This window comes from Euprymna scolopes, chromosome 29, assembly GCF_053919585.1.
Source record: "Euprymna scolopes isolate OS-2025 chromosome 29, ASM5391958v1, whole genome shotgun sequence".
In the NCBI taxonomy this organism is placed as follows: Eukaryota; Metazoa; Mollusca; class Cephalopoda; order Sepiida; family Sepiolidae; genus Euprymna; species Euprymna scolopes.
This window is the reverse complement of record NC_136510.1, coordinates 19,998,809-20,017,748: the sequence shown is the minus strand read 5'-3', so window position 1 is coordinate 20,017,748 and position 18,940 is coordinate 19,998,809. Positions and strand designations below refer to the sequence as shown.

The 18,940-nt window shown below is 36.4% G+C and overlaps 1 non-coding gene across 1 annotated transcript; it reads right to left on the bottom strand.

Annotated features, from left to right (window-relative positions):
- Positions 1–3,953: 3,953 nt before the first annotated feature.
- Positions 3,954–4,146, bottom strand: LOC145253019 (U2 spliceosomal RNA). Its single transcript, XR_013863701.1, has one exon. It is a non-coding gene; the product is annotated as a U2 spliceosomal RNA (small nuclear RNA).
- Positions 4,147–18,940: the final 14,794 nt, after the last annotated feature.

The window sequence follows — 18,940 nt, the reverse complement described above, 5'->3', positions numbered from 1 at the left end:
AGTTATCCTTATGTTCTGTTGATTTGAATAGATTTTTAGACATAAAAATGTTTTTTGTTCGTTTTTCTGGTGCTATCAGAGTAAGCTGTCTGAAGATATTGGCTTTCTGATCTAAAATGAAACTTATATTGATGCTAATGTTTTTCTTCTTCCCTTAGCAAAACACAGTCATGTTCTGTAAAGTTAAAAACAAAAACAATTTTTCTGTACAAAGTCACCAAACAAAAAAAAAACATGATTAAATATTTGAAAATATAAACAACTCGAATCTGAACATCTTTTACCAAAACTCATAGAATTTGGCATTCAATTACCCGAAAAGTGTATACATACTGTAAAACAAAGCAACAAAAATAAACCGAACCAAATGCTTCGTTTTCATCCGAAATTTTTCTGTATCATGAAAAAATATTTATTTGTATCATGAAAACAAAATGTTTCTGTATCATGAAAAACATTTTTCTGTATCATGAAAAAATAATTTTTCTGTATCATGAAAAAATATTTATTTGTATCATGAAAAAAAATGTTTCTGTATCATGAAAAACATTTTTCTGTATCATGAAAAAATAATTTTCCTGTATCATGAAAAAATATTTATTTGTATCATGAAAACAAATTTTTTCTGTATGATAAAAACATTTTTCTGTGTCATGAAAAAATAATTTTTCTGTATCATGAAAACAAAATTTTTCTGTATCATGAAAAAACATGAAAAAAAAATTTAATTCATATTCAATGTGAAACCTTCGTCCTGATCTGCAGTTTTTTCCCCCCTCATTATTATTAAGAGAAATTTGGCGGAGTTTCAACCTATATTCAACGTGTACACCGTCTATTTGCCATAATACAAGGGTCATTTATAAAGTGGGAGGTGACGGTGGTCACGTGGTTAATGACTTGGACTGAAAACTTGAGTATCCCAAGTTCGAATCCAGTTCGTTTCACAAAAAAATCACTTTTATTTGGGACGTTAGCAACCTTCATATGGTCTCTCAGTAAATGCCCGACGTCTTTCTAGAAATAATTCTTACTAGGGAAATATCGGGGAAACAAATGCCAACAATAGGCTCTTCGGATTCGTACAGCCTAATGATTAAGAAGAATTAAGTTTCGCCTTACCAGTTGCTAACGCTATGGATGCGCACTATTATAATAATTGTTACTAATATTAATAAATTATATATTTAACTTCTGAAGTTTTAAAGGATTCAGGACTACTTAACTTACAACAAATACTTAATATTTATTACTATTATTTTCAAAGAGTTTTTAAATATTAAATACATATCTCAAAAACAATTTAGATATGATCACCAGATAAAGAAAAACCATTTCGCAGATTATTACGCTTATGTGCATCCATAAATTAGATTATATTTAACTATCTACTTGACCGGGGAATTTTCCTCTGATTAAATAATAACCTGTTTCCTACTGATTGCAGTTAATGCTGGTCCTGCGCAGTTCTAAAAGTTCCATCCTTCCAGGTTTTGCCTTCTCTCTTTAAGCGGTTAGTTTATTGCTAATCGCTTAAGAGACTATTTATTTTAAAATGTTCGCACAGGACCACTTATCAAGGCCAAGAGGTCACTCTGGGATAAGGGTTAAAGAGTGTACAGTAGAAATTGGACAATATAGCAATCGTTGGTAATGGAAATTCGGTAAATTTGTTAACAAGTGGAACGGCTCATCAAGAACTTGTTTACATTGGACTTGAAGACGGCCATATTGTAGTCAGTTGGAAAGCAGGAAAACGGAAGACAATTCCACAGGCGTGCAGTTCTAAGAAAGAAGCTTTGTTCATGGAATCTACGTTTAGGTTTAGGCACAGATAAAGAGTGGGGGGAATTATTGATAGTGTTTTCAGCTAGACGAGTGTTTCTTGTGAAAGTTTGGCGAGGGGGGACCATAGATTGAAGCTTTTTTTTTACATAGGCATCACCACTTATCAAGGCCAAGAGGCCACTCAAGGATAAGGGTTAAGTCGAACACTTTCCATGAAAATAACGATACAGCAGAGACAAACTCGCAACATCTCTCCAGTGAGATAGAGGTTGCGGGGAAGAGAAAAGGACATCTCCTACGAGGCTACGAAGTCTATTTTGGACTCTATCAAGACAAGTCCGTTGTAGCAGCTCCTGCCCAGATGTGGCAACGGTATTCCATCCTTGGACGTACCTGGCTCTTATATAGATAGAAAATTGTATTAGCAGTGAGATATCTACTGGATCGATAGAAGGATCCTACCATTTTCCCAGCGGCCTTGGCAACATATTTGATGTACCTATAAACGTATTGAAACTGTTAATATGTTTCAAGCGTTAAACATAAGTTGTTCAATTTCTCAAATGTTCAAAATGTTCTCCTTCAACATTGCAACATTTTTCAAATCTCTCCAAGAAAAGCTGGCACACAATGCGATACAAATTCCGATTTTCCTCAATTTCTGTGAATGCGTCATGAATGTAATCTTTTAATTAATTTATTATTTTTGGTTTCTTCTCATAGACTTAGTTCTTTGCAACACCTTAAGGTCCTTGATATGACCTTAAACTATATCTGATGGTGAGGCCCCAGCTTGCGGGCTTTGGGGAGTGTGGAGCCATCCTTTAATTGTATTGCTCCCAGGTCCACTCTGATCCAGAGTGGTAGTACCTGTTAGGGTCCCAACTATGGGTTAAATAGAAACTGACTTGACAAAAAAAAAAAATATGTTCGATTAAAATTTTTTTCTTTAAAATCACTGGATTTGGCATTAAATGACTTGAAAAGGGTTGATATGCCGTAAAAAAAAAAGCAACAACTAACCAACCAACCAACCAACACCTTAAAAAAGAAGTCCATTGGTGCCAGGTTAGGTGAACGTGCTGCTCCTTCTTCTGAACCAACGCTGTTAAAAAAACTGGTTACTTACTTTATGTGGTGCTGATCCATTCTGCTGAAAGAAAAAAATCAATTAAAGTTAGGTTTAGTTCACGACCACTTCACGAAGCATGTCTGACTTCAAAGATGTATTTTTGAACCGCAATTTATATTTAAACGCTGTGAAGATATCAAACTGGAAGGCTTGTCCAAATGTGGCTTATGTCGCTCAAAACGTTTTTGTCCAAACGCATACACACAAAACTTTTTAAGTATTGGGCTATAACGCTGGTGTCGGTTATGTGCATAGTTAACCCTCTTCGACAAGGTTGTGATAGTCAAGCCTACGTATATTCTTTTTTCGTCGCTATAAGAGGCGAAGTCCCCTGAAGGATATTTAAATTCATACACTAGGTTGGTCTCATCTAAATATATATTCCAATATTCATAAAGATTTGGGAATTAGTTTTTTTATAAAGTGTGTTTAGATAACTATTCTTGTGAATGAACTACCATTTGAGATTTTCTAATATTTTCTTTTTTGCATCGTGATACATTGTCATTAGACAGAATTAATCAAAATACTTTGGATTTAATTTCTTCTTAAGACCACTGAGGCTTCAACCTTATAAGTTTCAAATCATGTCATGCGTTTTGATTAAAATGGGAATAAATATTCCATACATAAGGTTTAGCATCATTATACATTATTTTTAATCCTCGTAAGAGAACGTAAAAGTCGTGCAACGCTCTTCCGTTGCTTTTTTTCACGTCGTATGGCAGATATGCCTCTACTTGTACCTGGTCCTGGATATGACCTAAAACTATATCCGATGGTGAGGGCCCCAGCTTGCAGGCCTTAGGGAGTGTGGAGCCATCCTTTAATTGCCATTGCTCCAAGGTCCAGTCTGACCCGGAGTGGTAGCATCTGTTAGGGTCCCAACTATGGGTTAAATAGAATACGACTTAAAACACAAATATACTATATTAAAAACTCGTTCTTCAAAATCACCAGATTCGGCATTAAATAACCTGAAAAGGGTTGATATGCCGCAAAACAAAACAACCAACCAACCTACTTGTACCTATTTACTATGCCTCCCCTCGGGACAGAGTTAGAAACCAAGGTCGTTTTTTAACGTGGAGAAAAAGTACAAAAATAAAGAATTGTCTCAGTCATAGAAGAACTGCTCCTCCACCGAAAGAGAACAAGAAATGGAAGTGCAGCATCTGAAGAACAGATACTATACTTTGATCTTGGCCAAAAGGCCAAAAAGATATGTTTCTAGTTGTAGTATAAGATAAAACATTCGACGTTCGTAACTAAAAACACAATCCGTCGTGAAATTTAACAACCGATTATCCAATCCACTTTCACTTATTGTAATGGTCAAGAGGATCGTCTGGAAAAATACCTGTAAGAAAAGTAATGCAAAACGTGACTTACACAAGCAACAACGCCTCTGTCTATCCTGTCGGGTGGCGGAATGAAGGAAGAAAAGAGAAAAGAAAAACTTTCGTCTATAGAAGCTTATTAATATACATATGGTATTAAGTTGCATATGAGGACAGTGGCGGCTGTGAAAAGGACGAATGAGAAAGCACAAAGGAGTCTTTTTTGGACAGCTGAGATAAAGACAGAACGGATAGTGACGATTAAAGTGGAAGTTAGGAGTTGGCAAGAATAAGTTAGGACGAATATTTATTATTATTTTTAATCCTATTTTCATTCAAGACCAAAACTGTTGAACGGTAAAGTGTGAGTGACACCTAGGAGTTAGAGTTGACTCCAGAATAGAATTTAACTAAACCACGTGACTTTGGTGCGGCATTCTTTTTGTTGGTCTCCTTTCTGGTGACTATTCAAGCAGAAAAAAAAACGTGTCCTGGACACTGTCCACAATAGGGATAGGGAGGGCACACACAATGTAGCTGCATTTTGTTTTGAAGTCGGGCATCATTCAATTATTTTGAATGAATCAAATAATTATTGTTGGCATTCGTTTCCCTCGTATCTTTCTAGTTAGAATTCTTTCTAAAAAGACATGGAGTACTGATTGGAGGAACCATGTGAAGATTGCGAACATTCCTAACAGAAAATGTTTCTATTGAATGGACTGGATTCGAACTTAATACACCCAGGTTTTCAGTCCATATCGTTAACCACTTAGACAACGTCAAACCCCTGTAGCCGTAGTGTAGCGAAACCAATCTGTCTGTCTTTCTCCCCCTCACTCTCTCTCTCTCTCTTTCTCTCTCTCTCCCTTTCTCTCTGTATATCTTCCTCTCTCTCTCTTTCTAACTCTCTCTGTTCCTCTCTCTCTTTCTAACTCTCTCTGTTCCTCTCTCTCTCTCTCTCTCTCTCTCTCTCTCTAAGCGATCACGTAAGTAACCCATCCACCCGATAATCAATCATGTTATGAGTCAATGTCGGCGTTAAAGTGGCTTTATCAGCCGGTGAGCAGAGGCTGTTTTCTCAACAAAGTTTATACACGCATCGCTGTCTTTCTTTCTTCTTTGCGCGTCTTTTTTAGCATATGATCATACAACAGTTTCCCACTTAGGTAGAAGCGTTCATGGCACTATCACCTGTAACCTAATACTCACTATTACACGCGAATTCTACCAACCACTTTGACCCCCCCCCAAAAACACACACACACACACACACACACACACACACACACACACACACACACACACACACACACAAGCGATGTCCATAAGCTCAACAAATGTCATTAGATTATCAATCTAAAATATGGAGAAATACCAGTGTTCGCCCCAAAACCAGCATCGTGCCTAAACCTAAACTTAGATTCCATGAACAAAGCTTCTTTCTTAGAACTTCACACCTGTGGAACTGTTTTCCGTTTTCCTGCTTTCCAGCTGACTACAATTTGATTGTCTTCAAGTCCAACGTAAACAAGTTCTTGGTGAGCCGTTCCACTTTAGTTAACAAATTTACCGAATTTCCATTACTAACGATTACTATATTGTCCAATTGTCTACTTTCCACTCTTAACCCTTATCCTCGAGTGGTCTCTGGGCCTTGATAAGTGGTTATGCCTATGTAAAAAAAAGTAAGTGGAAGTTTTGTATTTGTATAGCACTAATACGAGAACAGACATTTGACATGTATAAATTTAAACTTGATCTCTCATCATGCGTATTAGTTGGATTATTCGGACTGTTGTTCTTATTTTTAATACATCTTTCACGATATTTCAGCCGATGTAACCCACGGCCTTCTTTAAGTGTATCTTGTCGGACTTCAAGAATCTTTCAGTCACAATCGGGAATTCTGCACGAAATTTCGAATGGAACAGAACACGAGGTGAACAAATTATCGTTCCGTCACTCATGATCGAGCAGAAATCCTAAATAATTCGCAATTGTGTGCTGAATTTTACCAAATGCGTTAACCGTTACGCCCCGGGTTCTCGTGAAACAGATAAAGTACTTGATAAGATCTAATTGTAAGCGACCTTCTTCTGAAGTTTGAAGGTTCAAATCTCAGCGCAGGCGATACAATTGCGAATTACTTACGACTTCTATCCGGTTATGGCTGACAGAACGAGAGCATGCTACCCCTGTGGATTAAAAAGAAAGTTTCCGTTAGAAATCTCGTGCAGTTTTCTGAGTTCGACAGAAAGATTCCCAAGTTGAAGAAGATACACCTGAAAAGGGTCAGAGATTATATTGGCAGAAAAGTTGTACAAAATGTCACTCAAGATGAGAATAGTAGTCCGAATAATCCAAATAATACGAATTATCAATCATCATCTCAAAAATTAGGAAACATAACATCTTTTATGGTATTTTACATCCGGGTATCGATCAGCTTTCACATATTATATTGTTCATTTTTTCTTCGTGTATTCCGAATCCCTCAGGGAGTGAGTAGCTCTGCTAGCACAGATATATCAAGGTGTTAATTTGGCCGACGAATTATCATTGTTCACAGTTGGTTTGGTACTTTGTTCCGGTTCTCGTAAGAGTGCCCCCACTGTTTTGCGCTGACCAAATTAATACAAAAGACACTGATCCATTGTGACTCACATCCGCCTTGCGTTATCTTTTTGTGTATACAAACATGTTGTTTGGAAATTTCAAAAATACATTCGCTTATCTGATGTAAACATTCCGGAAAGCGATGCCGTAGGAATAGCCAGCCTCGTACATCATTTTAACGGCGTTAGGAAGTCGATTCTTGCTCAAGTTGCAGACATCATCATACGCCAGTTACGGCATAATCACGTCGACACGTGTTCTCACTAGACCACTAAAGTAGAGCAAGGTTTATCCTGGCCAGTACCAGTGTTATAATAGAGCACTCCCGGGAGATGCCATGTAACCAAAAACGATTATTATTATTATTATTATTATTATTATTATTATTATTATTATTATTATTATTATCGTTTTTGATGTCTTTAAAATATGTATCAAGACGAAATATATATTTTTACAGATAAATATATATGTTAGAAATATCTTATTTTTATTATTAAAATCCTTTTGAGATGAGCAATTTATTTATTTATTTATTTATTTATTTGCTGAGTGTTATCCTCATTTTTTAGTTGTTATTTCATGACGCTTCGGCCAACTATTCCTCTGGCCTTCGTCAGGTGATAAACGGCGACGGGATAGGGATGCTGAGTGTCTTAACTCTATCCTCAGTAATTACACCCTTCCATAGTTGTTTTTCGTCTCACCACGTTTTGACCAACTAAGCCTCTGGCCAGCTTTGGGTATGATTAAAACCGCTATCTTCAGCCAATACTCACCTGTAACCGTAGAGATTCAACGTCTCCATCCACTGCGCAATGGACAGATTTAAAATTGATTCACAGAGTTTAATTTATTTTATTTCTTATTCACTTATCAAGAATTTTTTGGTCTTATATATCCAAGTTATTTATCAGGAATGTTAACGTATGAATGTTAAAACAAACAATAGTATTAGAACATAAACAATGGAGATGATGTTAGTAATGGCATCAGGTGATCTTAATGCTACGCATATTAATGACGTAATAAGAAAGATTAGAAGAGACACGTACAGTTTTTAGTTTAGACTTTGAAGTCAGACTCGTATGGATAACTCGGAAAATCTAACACAGAAGATATCGTCTCCGCGTTTTGGAAGCCGGGAGAAACGCGACTATAACATAATGTAGACAATTACAACGTTTCACAGCTCCGATTGGAAATAAAGCCTCGTGTATAAAGTTATATTATATAAAAACATGATTTCGATTTTGTGTTTTCTTCCAGAGAAACCTTTGTTTACAGACCAACAGAGAAAAAAGAATGTATGTGCGCCAGCGTATGTTATGCATTAGCACGTTGAAAATGAACGGTGTTATGTTTAACCATTCTCCTGAGGCTGGTCACTTAATGAAAAAAGAACATTACAATAATATTAACGAAATGTATATACTCACAATATACTCACTAGAAGATAACAGACGTTTACAAATATGTATGCACATATATTATACACGTAAACATGTACACCCATGTTATATAGGGCAGTGTGCAACACCAAAATGAAGAACATTTTGGGAATACCAAGCGCTGTATGTAGAAGGATGTTGACACTTCTGGAATCTTTTGTACAAAATGCTTTATGATTTTGACCCATTTTTGACCTCTTAAAAGCAATTTAACCAGCTAAAGACCCATAACAGGACAGTCTGTAAAAAAAATCCAGTTATTTGAGGCCTCTAGAGCCGCCCATCGATTTTTATTTTCGGAAGATGTAGAGTTTAAAAATATGGAGATAGAAAAGCAGACCGACATACAGACCGACAAACAGACAGATATATAGCAACGATATCTTAGATTAGAATAATGGAAATAGTATTCCAAAGAGATAGAGAGATCAAAAAGGAACAAACGAATTTATATCTTCATCAACGTTTCGTCTTTATTGTAAGATTTCTTCTGGATGAATAAATTGAAGAAAATAGAATGCAATATTTGAAAATGTATTTGTTGTGAAAAGGATGACTTTGTTCCATTTCAGAACGAAAATAATCGTTGGAAATCAAAAATAACTTATAGCGTTGAGAAGAGAATAAATTGGGGTTTTTTTTCAGTCAATAAATTACATTACAAAATAAATTACATTACAAAATAAATTACATTACTAAAATAAATTACATTACATCATATCGTTTTTAAATATATTAACGTCTTTATGACGTTTAAAAAATCTGGTTCAACTTAACTATTACACTGAATTTTTGACATGCATAATTTTCACATCGTGCATCATGGCGGAAAATTTAAGATAAAACCTTCTAGTACACAGACATATATATATATATATATATATATATATATATATATATATATATATATATATATATATATATATATATATATATATATATATATATATATGGGGGTGTAAGTTACCTTGTCGGTGTTTGTACAAAACGTCTCTACCAAAATTCCCTCTGAATATTTCATCTACATTACTGACTTAGATTTTGCATAAGCTATATCGCCTGAAGAGGTCTTTAGTGACTAGTAACCAGCTGACCGAGAGATGCTCATCACAGTGTAGCGACATATAAACGCTTTTGTAAAAAACAAACAAATATAAAGTACATATATATATATATACTTCATTTAATCACATAAATTAATATACGAAAGTATAATTTTATGCGTAGGATTCTCGGGATGTAACGCGGGATATTCTGTGTAGTTTAATTGCCATACATTACTATATATATATATATATATATATATATATATATATATATATATATATATATATATATATATATATATATAATACAATACGGTCGAGACAACAAGACGGAGATACCCAAACCATTACGGCGTGAGAGCAGAGTTCAGAAACAAGAATGACAAAAGCAGGCGCGATGGTGAGTTGTGTCGCTGTGATGCAGTAATATGAACCATGTTCTTTTTCGCCACACGCGTCACAAAATACGCCGATAAACGCGTGAATCCCTTTACAGCGTCATTTACACAATAATATAACCCATAGCGACGACAAACCATGCGGTTTTCGATTACTGAACCCTCGAGAGAAAAAAGGTTGACTATAACAATTGACAGGCCGAAACCGAAACCCTGATGGAGGAGAAAACTACGGGGCGATCCAAAAGTTATGCAACTTACCTTTTTATTCCGCTCGAATAGATGAGAAGAGTCGGGGGAATTATTGATAGTGTTTTCAACTAGACGAGTGTTGTGAAAGTTTGGCGTGGGGGGATTATAGATTGAAGCTCAGTCGAGCAATTGCCATGAAAATAACGATGATTTAAAGAAAAACTCGCTACATCTCTTCTGTGAGATAGAGGTTGCAGGGAAGAAAAAAGGGCATTTCTTATGAGGCTACGAAGTCTATTTGGAACTCTATCAAGGCAGGATGTATGGAGCACAAAAAGTCGCTCGTTTTAATGGTATCACTCCCGTCTCCATAGATCTTCAACTTTTTTAGTAAAAAAAAAAAAAATGAGGCCTTATTTTTTAAACAACCATTATATATTCGATAATTATTACTTGAAATTGAGTATAGAATTTAACTACATCAAATCTGTTGCCAAGGCCGCTGGAAAAATGGTAGGATCCTTCTATCGATCCAGTAGATATCTCACTGCTGATGCAATTCTCTATCTATATAAGAGCCAGATATGTCCAAGGATGGAATACTGTTGCCACATATGGGCAGGAGCTGCTAGAAAAGACTTGTCCTGCCTTGATATGGTTCAAAATAGACTTCGTGGCCTGGTGGGAGATGTCCTTTTCTCTTCGCTGCAACCTCTATCTCACAGAAGAGATGTTGCAAGTTTGTCTCTGCTTTATCGTTATTTTCATGGAAAGTGTTCGACTGAGCTTCAATCTATGGTCCCCCCTCGCCAAACTTTCACAAGAAACACTAGACTAGCTGAAAACACTATCAATAATTTTCCCCACTCTTTATCTGTACCTAAACCTAAACATAGATTCCATGATCAAAGCTTATTTCTTAGAACTGCACGCCTTTGGAATTGTCTTCCGTTTTCCTGCTTTCCAGCTGTCTATAATATGGTTGTCTTCAAGTCCAAAGTGAACAAGTTTCTGATGAGCCGTTAAAATTAAGTTAACAAATTTACCGAACTTCCATTACTATCGATTACTATATTGTCCTTTTGACTACTCTACACTCTTTAACCCTTATCCTTGAGTGGCCTATCGGCCTTGATAAGTGGTGACGCCTATGTAAAAAAAAAACAAAAAAACATTCGATAACGATCGAATTTTTTTTTTATTGTGCTAAATACAATTATCTATTTCAATCCTCAATACTTATGTACTTATATTACCGTGCTGGAATAATAACGGTATTATTTAGAAAGTCATTCTTAACATGGGAGGGGAGAGTGTTTTGTAAATATTCTATACTTTCGTTTGACAATTTAATAAAATAATATCGTAAAACTAACTTTTTTTGAAAATACTATCAAAAAAATACCACGGTAACATAAGTGTATAAGCACCCTGCCCTCTAACTAAATGTGCCAAGAACATCCTTTGGTTCGTGAATATTCTGAAGATTGTATTGACATATTATCACTGAAATAACCTTACAGATATAACTCTGGGAGCTTATTTAAGATCACAGCGCCTACTCACGAAACGAGAATCAAAGTGTAGTTAGTTAAAGGCATATCTTGGCTAGAAACAGATCGAAAGACATTAAACAGACCAAGATGACACGACTTCGATGGACACGACTTTAGCATTTAGAGGATCGATGTTTTCACACGCGCTCCAAGTGTCCAATGAATATACACAGAATGTGTCGTCGGCGTCACTGTTAACCTGTGTTTGTTCCTTGCATTTTTTAATTTTATTTTTATATTTGTGAACCCATGCACACCCTACCCACAGGCGCTAATGTGTGAAAAGACGACAACAAGGCCAGTGTCGCGTGTTGAAAATGTGCACACACGCACACATGCACGCATGACAGCCGGTAGCCAAAACGCACTGAGCGATTTGGTGTGAAGCTTTCAAAACTGATGTCGCCGGTAGTGAAAGATCCATGGTGAAAGGTCATACACCCATCCACTCTCCTGACCACTCTCCCCGTCTCTAGCTCGGAGCATGCACATAAGGCAGATAATAAAGGAAATAATATTTTTATAATTTATAAAAAACAAATTTGCATTACATTGTTTTTTTGTTTTTTTTTTGTTCTGGCTGAAGAAAAATCGGCCGGCATGTATGCAACTACATAACACCAGAACTAAAACTAAATCCTCTCCACACAAATATTGAGGTCAGCGAATTGTCGAGCGGGGGACACATAGTCACGTCACAATATATTTCTGCATAATGACTTGACTATTGAATGGATTTAATATTTGGTAAGGTGATTGATAATTTATAATTCAAAATAAAATTAAAAATGGAAAATATGTTTCATAAGAAGGAACACAACAAAGCCAATACAGTGTACGATCGTTTCGGAAACGATGTTTTTATTGTGATAGACATTAAGTCATGGACAATAATTTTGACATATAGTTTTTTTTAAACAGTCTCCTCATCGGCAAAAATATTGGGATTTTTTTTATATATAAAATAGACACCATAAATAAACCTAGCATTTTTAAGTAAGGCAGATGCATCTGGAAAATATTCAAATACAAAGGAAAATAGTTACTTATTAATGTTGAAAAGCAAAGTAATATGGGATGAGAATAAAAATTAGAATAAAATTATAAATCTGAATTTGGTTTAAATATTGAATGGATTTGGCTACTGTTATTGAGTAAGATCATCTACCTACGTATGGGGATAAAGTTACTTAACCAAAACAACAAATATAATTACGAATAAGTGCTGTGGCAGTTTTTGATGGCAGTTATGCCCACATAATCATGACGTATATTCTGTTACATACTTTATAAGAAAATCTTTGTTACTTAACCCACTGAGTTTATCTCGATTATTATCTGCCCGTCAATATCACAACAATTACAAAGGCTGCGGATGATTACATATAGTCTTATATCTGGTGGATCTAGCTCTATAGTAAACAAGATCGTTGATTATTATTAGTGATAATACAAAGCTCTTTATTAACTAACAGAACACATTGAACATGCTTACTATTACTTGTGACTTGTACTGATGGCATAGCGGATAAAATCGCTGACGGTCGAAAATAGAGTTGACTTCTTTTAGTTCGAAGCATTTTTTTTATTCAATTTATCATTTATTTTCATTTATCTGTTAAACCACAATTTAGCGTTACGATATAACAAAGCACTCGTTTTGTATATGATTGTATATAATTTGTATTAGTTGTTATAATAGAAACGTGGCCGTTGCATTCTGATTCGGACCCAACACGTTGTATGCAGAGACAGTCGCAAAGAAAGAATAGAAAATAAATGTGACTCGAGTTATTTCAGTTGAAAAACAAGATAATTAATAACGGCTGTTTTATCACCAACCCACGGACGCGTAATTTTCTAAGCCAACGACAATATACGACAGTTACCCGTTCCCCAATCCGCAGCTACAACCAGCTTCTATGTTTGCATCTTGCTCTGTGGCATACAGTCGTCCGGCCATTTTTCTTTAATTATATCGTTTTAATAGTTCCTCTCGAGCCCGAATGTGCTTCCAAGTTGCTGTTGTCACCACGTGGTTTCAAATCTCTTTTTTCCCCTTCTCTTCTTCTCTTCATCTTCTCTTCATCAACTTATGCAACTGCTTGGTCATTAGCATACATCAAGCTTCAATTTCTTGGTCACTTGCATACATAAAGATGCCACTGCTTGGCCACTTGCATACATCAAGATGCCACTGCTTGGTCACTTGCATACATCATGATGCCACTGCTTGGTCACTTGCGTACGTTAGGATGCCACTGCTTTGTCATGTGCATGTCAAGATTCCACTGCTTGGTCACTTGCGTACGTTAGAATGCTTGGTCACTTGCATAGATCAAGATTCCACTGCTTGGTCAATTGCATACGTCAGGATACCATTGCTTGGTCACTTGCATAGATCAAGATTCCACTACTTGGTCATTTGCATGGATCAAGATGCCACTGCTTGGTCACTTGCATACATCAGGATGTAACTGCTTGGTCACTTGCATAGATCAAGATTTCACTGTTTGGTCACTTGCATACGTCAGGACGCCACTGCTTGGTCACTTGCGTACGTTAGGATGCCACTGCATGCCAAGATTCCACTGCTTGGTCACTTGCGTACGTTAGAATGCTTGGTCACTTGCATAGAGCAAGATTCCACTACTTGGTCAATTGCATACGTCAGGATACCACTGCTTGGTCACTTGCATAGATCAAGATTCCACTACTTGGTCATTTGCATGGATCAAGATGCCACTGCTTGGTCACTTGCATACATCAGGATGTAACTGCTTGGTCACTTGCATAGATCAAAATTCCACTGCTTGGTCACTTGCATACGTCAGGATGCCACTGTTTGGTTACTTGCATACATCAAGATGGCACTGCTTGGTCACTTGCATACGTCAGGATGTCACTGCTGTGTTATTTGCATAGATCAAGATGGCACTGCTTGATCATTTGCATACGTGATGATGTCACTGCTTGGCCACTTGCATACATCACTGCTTTGTCATTTGAATACATCAAAATGTCACTATTATGTCGTTTGCATGCGTTAGGATGTCACTGCTTTGTCACTTGCATATGGCAAGATGCCACTGCTTTGTCATTTGCATACGGCAAGATGCCACCGCTACTGCATACGTGTCCGTGGCTTCGTTACATAATTATGGTGTAGAGTGCTCAATAGATATGAGGTAGATGTAAGTTTGAAGACATGAAATCAAATGCACATAGTGGTTGACATTTTGTCGTGTTTCGTTTTAAGACTATCAGAGAGGCGGTAGCACTCTCTATATAGGGATGGCCCGTACACGCCTATATACGCCTACAAAACAAAACTATCCAAATCTCAACTAAATTACCTGAAGAACGCGTGAATCTGTCAATTAATAATAAATAATTAGGGTCATTTGGTAGTAAAACCGCCTGAAGATCTGGATGCAATTTTCGGTGGAGTCATACTTTTAACATGGTACTTTGTGCCACTTTGCTAAATACTCCCCATTATAAAATGAGGATCAAGGTAAAGTAATTGAGTGACATCGTCACCTTCATTTCGGTGTGGCAGCTAATGAAAGTAGAGCCATCGTGCCGTCCTCCACTATATTTATTTCTCTCATTCTGTGAGAAATGTGAAGTTAGGCTTGGAAAGTTGACTGAAAAGTCAGCGTCCAGAGGAGAAGCACTCTGCTCCCGTAAAAGATGCCTTGGCAGCTATGTCGCTTTTTCCCAGAAAAGACGCCTCAGGCGATTAGTAATAAACTAACCCTTTCTCAAAAAGAGAAGGAAAAGTCTGAAAGAGTGGACCTCCTAGAACTACACATTTCCGGCATTAACAGCAGTCTACATGAAACAGGTCATTACAGGAATGGTCTAATCTGTTGATTTGTGGAAGGGGGAATCTAGGGCTTAAAGTCGACAAGATCGATTACAATCAACCACTTAGCTCAGCTTTTGTCAGAAGACCTTAAAGTGGAACATGGGAAAATGATCAGTTGATAAAAAACGTGTAATCGGAGGAAAATTTTATTATCTATTTTACAGCAGGTGTTCTGGATTAATCGTAGGCTGGCACAAGGCTATGAATTTTAGAACAAACATTGGGGTCATGAACTTCTTACATTTACAAATAATCTAGAAGAAAATGTTAAGCTCCATTTGAAAACAAGTTTTTCCTTCTAAATTCTAGGTCAAGTGGCGTCCCTTCTTCTTTCCCCTAATGAAGATGGATCGGACCAATTTAAATGGGTCGTCAGGGGTGGGGTGAAGGGGTACGTAAAAAACTGACAATGATTTACATTAATTACCATCTATAGTTGGGGAGGATGAAGGAAATGACAGGAAAAGTGGGGGAGATATTTACCCGGAAATCCGGATATCATTCGACACGCGTTCCTTACTTTCATAGATATCTTATCTATGCATTTTTCATTGGAGAAAGCGGTTTTATGTCGTTAACTGTGGAAGCAAAGAACACCAATGCTATTTTGCGTGATATATAGCAGTTTATGTTTTCAGGAGGTCAGCGAGTGTAATGGGCAGGATTGACTCGAAGATCACTGGCCGATATATGAAAGCGATTTGATTGATGTAATTAGAGAAATGGATAATGGAACATTTTAAATAGTTAAATAGTCAGCGGAATCTTAGAATGTTAAAAGAGCTTTCCAGCTGACTACAATATGGTTGTCTTCAAGTCTAACGTAAACAAGTTTTTGATGAGCCGTTCCGTATAAGTTAACAAATTTACCGAATTTCCGTTACTAATAATTACTATAATAATTACTATATTGCCCATTTTCTACTGTACACTATGTAACCCTTATCCTCTAGTGGCTTCTTGGCTTTGATAAGTGGTGATGCCCATGTAAAAAAAGAAGAGAATCTGGATACATAGGAGTGTTTAGACTCCTTCTTGAGATAGTCAGGAGTAACACTAAAAGGGCAAGGATCAAAGTGTAGGATCTGTTCTTCAGATGCTGCAACCAATTTCTTGTTTTCTGTCAGTGGAGGAGAAATCCTTAACGACTGAGGCAATTTTTATTTTTGTTCCTTTTCTCCACGTTAAAAAAAAACGACCCTGGTGTCTAACTCTGTCCCGTGGGAGACATTGTAAATAGGAATACTAAAGAAAAATGGATCTAATGGCAACGTCGACGAAAATATAAAGCTTAAGTTAAATTGTGACTTTCTCTCAATTCGCACATTGGAGTGCGAGACATAGGAAGAAGAAGGCAACCAGACAAAGAAAGATACTGAGATACATGCATAGCAGCATCGGCGACGACGGCTCTGCAAATTGAGGAGCCATGATAATCTTAGGAAAACACCTTTCTAAGGCAATTGCACTTGACATGTCAAAATCCTTTGATAGGGTATGGCATAAAGGTTTACTTCACGAGATCGCCAGTTACGATATAGCTGGAAATGTCTTCTCAATTATCAAACCATTTTTCTCTGATAGGTTCATAAGAGTATTAGTTGATGGGCAGAAATCAGAAGTTCACAGTATTAATGCTGGAATCCCTCAGGGTTCCATCCTGGGTCCAACTCTCTTCCTAATCGACATTAATGATCTTCCAAATCACATCCTTACATCATTCGTAGACATTTATGTTGATGACACTACCATCTATGGTAGCACATCTAAGACAGTAAACGACCAAGTTCTCTCCGATTCTCTCTCCTCTGATCTTGAGCACGTGGTACAATGGGGAAAAGAGTGGCTGCTTACTTTTAATGCATCTAAAACCAAGCTTCTATCTTTACATCATCAACGCTCTGATCCCCATCTGGCATCAATTGAAATGAATGACTCTCGTCTTGGGGAGGCCTCAAGTTTTGACAAGCTTCTGGGATTGAGCTTTACTCCTGATCTGAAATGGAACACATACATCAAATATGTTATCAAATCCGCTGGAATAATTAATTATAAAATATTCATAGTCTTCTCAATTCAAATCTGATGGTTGGGAAGATTCTGCTTGTCTTTTCTTAGCCTGAGTAGCATATCAACGGCAACGCATGTATGTATCAGTACGAAAACAGTCCAGCCGTTCCCCGTATACATTACAAAGGAGTTACCCAACTTGTAACCACCTATTACATTGTTGACTTATGGTAATAAACTCTTTTTATGTTATATGTTTACTGTTCTAGTTATCAACTTTATAGAACCTTCATGTTCTGCGCAATTCCAATCAGATGGTTCGGGAGATCCTGTTTGTCTTTTAAGGCGTTCCTGTCGTCTGATGAATCAACTTCAAGACTTTCTTTGTTCTTTGTTTCATGCTGACCTTATTTCGTCATTGACACGAAGGACTTGAACCAAGAGTGGAAGGAAGTGGAAGAATGGTGTACGATTTCCTTAATGGAGGAAAATACACACGCATTGTAAAAAATAATTAGATTTATCTTGAATAACAAACGACGCCTCGTCATTAACGAAAACTTTTGTTGAGTCAAATCTAAGAAAGAAATATTTCTTTTGAAATTTTCTTAGATTCGAAACAGCCGGCCATAACAGGGAAAACTGTAATCAAGATGGCGGACAGACATGAAAGAAAATAGGAAATAACCCGGATGTAGATAAAAAATAACGAATATTATATAGATACGTCTTGTTAGTATGCGCGTTTATTAAAGAAAATACTATTTTGGAGTTTAGTTTAGCAAAATAACGAAATACTAGCGGAGGGGGGGGGGCGCCGCACGGCTTTGTCCAAGCGTAAAATACGCTTACATATGATTTAATTTCCAGATTTCGTATATATTATGAATTTTGATTTCAAAAGTAAAAAAGAAAGTATTAAATATTAAGAAAGCTAACAAAATAGATTGCTTTTAGTAAATAAACGTAATGTTTATAAAAAATACAGATTTTCGGTTTTTAAAGAAACTCATCATGTATAAAATGCTATATTCTTCTTATTCATCATCGTCCCGTCTAGGCGTTTTAACGGTAACGAGTATCAAATGTAGTGAGAACTTCTTAATTTCTTTTATAAGTAAATTTGAGAAGTACGTTTGCGCGCGTTTTTAAGTCATGTGGCGTGCTTCGTTGTAAGCATTTTTAAAGTTAAAAATTGAAATGCAATTATTTTTAGTAAATAGATGTAATGTTTATTTAAATACAAATTTTCGGTTTTCAAAGAAACCTCATCAGGTATAAAATCTTTTTTTTTCCTTCTTCATCGTCAAGAACGTATTTGGATGTCATCAGCTAGAATCGAAACTGTAGCATTCAAAGCTGGTGACGTTACCACTGTACCAACGTGACACGCACATTAACGTATTAAAATTAAAAATAAACTAAGATGAATGTACAAAATTATATGATTTTTCAATTTTGACAAATTTTTGACCCCTTAAAAGCTACTTTAACCGGCTAAAGATCCATAAAAGAACGGTCAGTTAGGAATAAA